The sequence below is a fragment of the Colobus angolensis genome, unplaced genomic scaffold (assembly GCF_000951035.1).
Source record: "Colobus angolensis palliatus isolate OR3802 unplaced genomic scaffold, Cang.pa_1.0 Scaffold46, whole genome shotgun sequence".
Taxonomy (NCBI): domain Eukaryota; kingdom Metazoa; phylum Chordata; class Mammalia; order Primates; family Cercopithecidae; genus Colobus; species Colobus angolensis.
This window is the reverse complement of record NW_012118043.1, coordinates 5888804-5896179: the sequence shown is the minus strand read 5'-3', so window position 1 is coordinate 5896179 and position 7376 is coordinate 5888804. Positions and strand designations below refer to the sequence as shown.

General features: G+C 42.7%; 1 pseudogene; it reads left to right on the top strand.

Annotated features, from left to right (window-relative positions):
* The first annotated feature begins 2622 nt into the window (after positions 1 to 2622).
* On the top strand, positions 2623 to 6884 carry LOC105523400 (annotated as a pseudogene).
* Positions 6885 to 7376: the final 492 nt, after the last annotated feature.

Sequence of the window (7376 nt, the reverse complement as noted above, 5' to 3'; positions counted from 1 at the left end):
AATGAACTTCCCAGGTGTTCTTTGCCTGGGAAACAACTTATATTGAATGTCTTGTATTTGGATGTCTTGTGTTTAGATGTCTAGATCTCTAGTGAGTCCAGGGAAGCTTTCCTCAATTATTCCCTCAAATATGTTTTCTGAACTTTTAGATTTCTCTTATTTCTCAGGAAAACCAGTTATCCTTAGGTTTGGCCATTTAACATAATCCCAAATTTCTTGGAGGCGTTCTTCATTTTTTTATTCTTTTTTTTTGTCTTTGTCTTTGAAAGCCTTCTCTTTGAGCTCTAAAGTTCTGTCTTCTATTTGTTCTAGTCTGTTGTTGACACTTTCCAGTGCATTTTGTATTTCTCTAAGTGTGTCTTTCATTTCCAGGTGTTGTGATTGTTTTTTCTTTATGGTATTTATTTCTCTGGGGAATTTTTCATCCATATCCTGTATTGTTTTTTGACTGTCTTTAAGTTGGTTTTCACCTTTCTCTGGTATCTCCTTGAGTAGCTTAATGATCAACCTTCTAATTTTTTTTCTGGCAATTCAGAGATTTCTTCTTGATTTGGATCAATTTCTGGTGAGCTAGTGTGATCTTTTGGGAGTGTTTTATAGAACCTTGTTTTGTCATATTACCAGAATTACTTTTCTGGTTCCTTCTCATTTGGGTAGACCATTTCGGTGGAAAAATCTGGAACTCACAGCCCAATGTTCAGATTTTTTGTCCCATGGGATGATCCCTTGATGTGGTGCTCTCCCCCTTCCCCTAGAGATGGGGCTTCCTGAGAGCCATACTGCAGTGATTGTTATTGCTCTTCTGGGTCTAGCCACCCAGTGGGGCTACCAGGCTCTGGGCTAGTGCTGGGGAATGTCTGCAAAGAGTCCTGTGATGTCATCCATCTTCAGGTCTCTCAGCCATGGATACCAGCACCAGATCTGGTGGAGACAGTAGGGGAATGAAATAGACTCTTTGAGAGTCCTTGGTTGTAGATATGTTCAGTGTGCTAAACATATGTTGGTTATGCTAGCAATGAAATTGTCCCGTGGACAGACTAAGGATCTCTGGTTAGCCAGGATATTGCAGGCAATTGAATTAGCTATTATTTGCTCCTTCCTTGGAGCAGGGTTATTCTGTCATGAATTACTGTAATGTCCTGAGTTGGCTGGCTTCCATCCAAGAGATGGCACTTTCAAGAGTGCACCAGCTGCACTAGTAGAAAGGGGATATAAGCTTGCTCTAAGTTGGCCAGTGTAAGTATTCAGGCTTCTCAGACAAGGAGCAGGGCTATAAAGCTCCCAAGAATTTATGTCTTTTGTGATTGGCTACCAGGGTAAGTAGAGAAAGACCATCAGATGGGGACAGGGTTAGGCAAGTCTGACTCAGACTCTTCTTGGGCAGGGCTTGCTGCAGCCACTGAAGAGAATTGGCGGGCGGGGTGGGGGAGCTCTTGGGCCAATGGGGTATGTTTCAGAGCAGATTATGGCTGCCTCTGTCACCATGGAAGTGGGGGAAAGCCGGTAGCAATGGGCCTCACCCAGTTGAGACGCAGTTGGCAAGGCCGGTCTCACTCTTGCCATGCCCTGATAACAGTGGTGAGTGCAGGCAGTCTGCACACATTAAGGCGTTTTTCCCTTACCAGTTGAGTGTTCCTAAAGGAAGGTCATTTACCAAACTCCACCATTTTGCCTCTTAGTGCACATGCTTGAGCCTACTTGCCTAGCTCCTGAGATCTTATCAGAAAGCTGCTGATCACCATTTTAGGTGTTTTCTATCCACTGGGAGACTTTCCCTGGAGTCTTTCCCTGGAGCTGGCTGTGGCCAATTATTATTGTAGAACGACAGTTTAACAACCACCTGACCATCACTGATGATTGTCTGACATTCCTGGTTATAGGGTGAGGGCCTCTCCTGGCCTGCTCTTGTCTGCCTAACTTACTTTCTAGAATCACTAGGAGTTTAGCAAAGGAATAATAAAGATAACAGTCAGAATGTTTTTTTTCCTCAGGGGTGGGGGTAGGAAGAGGATTCCAATGCGGTAGGACACTGGTAGTGTGGAGAAAGCTGTTTATTATTCCATATACCTTGTAGTGTGTGTGCGTGTGTGGTTTTGTTGGTATGATATATTATCTAATTTTTAAAAGCAACTAAAATATGATTATTTGTTTCTAGAAAATCTAGAGCATAAAGTATATGGAAACATCTGTTTGGTATACTGAAGACGTAATGCTTGCTCTGACTGGGAAAATCACAAAACTTGTTCTTGAATGTCACTTGCCATTTTCAAAAGCATCACCAAGTTGTTGCCAAATGGTGGTGTGAACTTGGGGTTGCCAAATATTCAGATCTTTACAAGAAAAGCTGGAAACAAAAGTTTTTCATGTATGCAACTAATTTAACTATTTGGAAATGGTAAATGAATCAATACTATGAAGGTCAAACAAAAGCCATCCATTTGTAAGTTGCCAGGCTATGACCTCTCTTCTACTCATAGTCTCTTAGAGGTAGTATTAGACCCCGAGTAAGTAAGGTCATTCCTTTTAGATAGGACATGAGCTCTTCCGTATATTCCACAACTCCCCATTCTTCTCACATCCTGCCATCTTCATTCTTCTATATGTTCTGCCTGTGACCACGAGATGGCTGTTTGTAAAACCAACCCCTCTTCCATATTCTATGACATTGATAGGAATCTACCTGTATTTCTCTCAATTCACCATTAGAGGGCAGGCATGGAAAATAAAAGATGAAAAACCATAGATTTTCCAACTACTGGTATGTTCAGAGAAAAGAATCCAGGGATCAACCACAAAAGTCATTTTGTGTTTTTCTGAGTTTAGAAGTATTCTGCAAACATAAAGTATGAGGGTGGGAGTGCTCATGCTTTGCAAGAGCTGACCTCTATGGAGAGTCTGCTCTAAGAATCAGAGCTTGGCATTGCTTAGGGGCCTAGCTCAGGACAACCAGGAACATGGCTTCTTTCAGAAATTCTTACAAATAAGTAAGAGATTCCTTATGCTCTCTCACAGTCACACTTTTCTGCTGAACACATCTGTCAAAGGTAATCTCTTTGATAATCATACATTCTTTGGGGAAAGACTAAGGAGCAGGGTAGGGATAAGACAGCCTCTCCCAGTGGGCAATGGGCAATCACAGTGTTCACTAGCTGGCAAATGTTTGGCAACCAGCCCTCAAAACAAACAAACAAAACAGCTCTGACTCGTAGCATTTGCCAATTTTTATGGTGCACATACTCCTTCCTTGGCCAACTTTAAGCTTCCAATATGATGTCACTGAATACACAGTTGGGAAGAGATGCATACAATGGGCTCTTGCCAACCACAACACGCCCGCTTAACCACACCACTGACTCCTAGCTCCCACCTCCATTTCAAAGTTACATCTTTACTGTAAAAGCAGGCCTGTCCCTAATATTTTTAGGGTTTAGGATACAGGTACAAATGGAGGCCCACGTACTTTATGTCTAGATATTTAAGGTATAAATCAAACTAACAAACTATTCGCTAAAATATGTTTTATTCTGTCACCTTGACAAATATACCTTTATAACTACCTGGAAAGCCAGGTTTAAATTTAGAATTCTATGCGTGAACATGGTTACATAGAAGAAGCCATCTCTGGCCCTCCATCTCAGGCTAACTCCCCTTCTCTTCCCACCCTCAGCACAGACAAGCCCTAGCCCTTGCTTCCAAGCTCTAACCACACACTCTGCAAACAGCTGCCCCTTGGCCATTTCTTAGGTCTGGGTGTGAGCACATTGAAAGGGTAGTCTGTGCACAAAATGGGATGAGGGAGGAGGCCACACTCACCTAAAAGTGGACTGGTGGTTATTTGAGAACAGAATTACAGGGCCTCAAGTGCCTGAAGCATGGAGGTGGGGGTTAGGCTCTAAGAGGGCATGTCCTTGTTGTTCTGGGGATTCCTCACTCTTTGGGCCCAGGACCAACATGGGCCTTTTAAAGTACAGGACTCAGGGCAATGCATTTTCTCTCCCACTCCTGAGAGTGACTACTGTGCAAAAGTCTCTCCTCTGTCAGGATCTTCTGATGACCTTCAGTATTAAACATCCCTCCCTCATTGAGGCTCCTGAAATTCCAATCACTCAGACAGTATGTACTGGGTACTACAATGTGCTGGCTCTGAGCTGACAGCAAAGGAAGGAAAAGATTCTTCTGCCTCAACATTTCTTTCTTTTTTTTTTTTTTTCAGACAGTCTCGCTCTGTTGCCAGGCTGGAGTGCAGTGGAGTGATCTCAGCTCACTGCAACCTCTGCCTCCCGGGTTCAAGCAATTCTCCTGCCTCCGCCTTGTGACTAGCTAGGATTACAGGCACCTACCACCACGCCCAGCTAATTTTTGTATTTTTAGTAGAGATAGGGTTTCACCATGTTGACCAAGCTGGTCTTGAACTCCTGACCTCAGGTGAGCTGCCTGCCTCAGCCTCCTAAAGTGCTGGGATTACAAGCATGAGCCACCACACCCAGCCTCTGCCTCAACATTTCTGAAAGGTTAGTCCATTATATTTGGGTCTTCACTTGTACTTTAGAGCAGGGGTCAGCAAACCAGGACCCACAGGCCAAATCCTGCCCACTCGTGTTTGTACTGCCCATGACCTTAGAATACATTTGGAAAGGGCTAATGAAAAAAAATCAAAAAAAGTATATTTCTGGATATGAGAAAACTATACAAATTCTAATTTCATTGTCTATAAAGAAAACTGTACCGGAACACAGCCCTGTTGGTTTACATATTGTCTATGACTATCATGGCTGTTGACTGGTTATGATAGAGACTCTTTGGTCCACAAAGCCTAAAATATTTACTCCCTAACCCTTAAGAAAGTTTCCCAACCTGTACTTTAGAGTTAAGTTTCTTTCCTGTGTTTCTCCAAAGAAGATTGGTGGTACATAGAGTAAGAAGGATGTGAGCCCCTGAGAGTGACAGACAGGACTAGCTGGATTTCCCAGGCCGACTAAGGATTCCTAAGCCTAGCTGGGGAAGGTGACCACACCTACCTTTAAACCCAGAGCTTATAACTCAGCTCACACCCAACCAATCAGGTAGCAAAGACAGCTCACTAAAATACCAGTTAGGCTAAAGGCAGGAGGTAAAGAAATAGTCAATCATCTATCACCTGAGAGCACAGCGGGGGGGGACAATGATTGGGGATGATTGGGGATATAAACCCCAGCCATTCGAGCGGGGAGTGGGCAACCCCCTTTGGTCCCCACCCATTGTACGGGAGCTTTGTTTTCCCTCTGTTAAATCTTGCAACTGCACTCTCTCCTGGTCCATGTTTGTTAGGGCTCTAGTTGAGCTTTCGCTCGCCGTCCACCACTGCTGTTTGCCGCCACCAAAGACCCGCCACTGACTTCCCCCTCCAGATCCAGCAGGGTGTCCACTGTGCTCTTGATCCAGCAAGGTGTCCATTGCCACTGCCATCAGGCTAAAGGCTCACCATTGTTCCTGCACGGCTAAGTGCCTGGGTTCATCCTAATTGAGCTGAACACTAATCTCTGGGTTCCACCGTTCTCTTCCGTGACCCATGGCTTCTAATAGAGCTGTAACACTCACTGCATGGCCCAAGGTTCCATTCCTTGGAATCCACGAGGCCAAGAACCCCAGGTCAGAGAACACAAGGCTTCCTGCCATCTTGGGAGCGCCCACCACCATCTTGGGAGCAACCTGCCACCATCTTGGGAGCTCTAAGAACAAAGAGCCACTGGTAACAAGAGGGAAGGGCTGGGAGAGAACAAAAAGGTGGACACCAGAATTTGGGGCTGGACAGATTGCAGAATTTCACCTCCTGAGAAAAGAGCCTAGGTACATAAGGACCAAAAGAGTACGGAAAAATGGGCATGGGAGCCTGTCACGCTTCATCAACACACAGACCAGTCTTTGCCTTAGTTTCCCTCATTAATCCCATGTATGGTCTCCATTTAATTGGAACTTTAAATCTCCACTGTGGAACTCACCATAGTGCCTTTGCTATGTAATTAATTGACTTTAGGGTTGAATGGCATTGGGGACTCATTATTAAAACATCTACAGCAGCTCTGTCTAGTATAAAGATAATGGGAGCCAGTTATATATGTCCATATTTTCTAATAGTTTCATTTTCAAAAGTAAAAAGTAAAAAGAAACTGGCAAAAATATTCTTCAATATTTTACTTACACCAATATATCCAAAATATTATGATTTCAATATGTAATCAGTATAAAAATTACTGAGATATTCTATATTCTTTTTTTACACTAAGTCTTTAAATCTGGTAAATATTTTATACTTACAACACATCTTAGTTTGAAAAATTGCACGCTAAATTTTCACCAGTAATACTTGATCTGTATTTATATTTCATAAAATTAATGGTTGAAAAAGTAGATTACGGGCCCTTTTCACGAGGTGGCGCCAAAAGCAAAGATGGAAGCTCCTGCCACTCCTAAAGCAGAAGCCAAAGCAAAGGCTTTGAAGGCCAAGAAGGCAGTGTTGAAAGGTGTCAACAACAACAAAAAAGATCTGCACGTCACCCACCTTCTGGCGGCCCAAGACACAGCGACTCCAGAGGCAGCCCAGATATCCTCGGAAGATTGCCCCCAGGAGAAACAAGCTTGACCACTATGCTGTCAAGTTTCCACTGACCACTGAGTCTGCCATGAAGAAGATAGAAAACAACACACTTGTGTTCATTTGGATGTTAAAAACAACAAGCACCAGATCAAACAGGTTGTGTGACATTGATGTGACCAAGGTCAACACCCTGATTCACCCTGATGGAGAGAAGAAGGCATATGTTCGACTGGCTCCTGATTACAATGCTTTGGATGTTGCCATGTTGCCAAAAAGATTGGGATCATCTAAACTGAGTCCATCTGGCTAATTCTAAATATATCTATATCTTTTCACCAGAAAAAAAAAAAAAAGTAGATTACATACTCAAAGTATTCTGAACATGCTCAAGTATTTTCTAATATTATATGAAGTTTCAATTTTTAAATGTAAATTTAAATTCATTAATATTAAATAAAATTTAAAATTCAGTTCTTTAGTTGTTATAGCCACATTTCACGGGCTCCATAGCCACATATGGTTAGTGACTACCATATTAGACAGAGTGGCACTAGATAAATTCATGGAAAGTGAACTTTCAAGCATTGTTCTCTTTTACTGGTTTCTGTCAACAACAGGATGACAATTAATATTTACAGAGCACTTATTCTGTGCCTTTAAGCTCTTCAAGTCACAGGGAACTGTCATAAGAGCAGACATATACAGTCATATGTCGCTTAACAATAAGAATCCCTTCTGAGAAATGTGTTGTTAGGTGACTTTTGTCATCGTGGAAACATCATAGAGTATATTTACACAAACC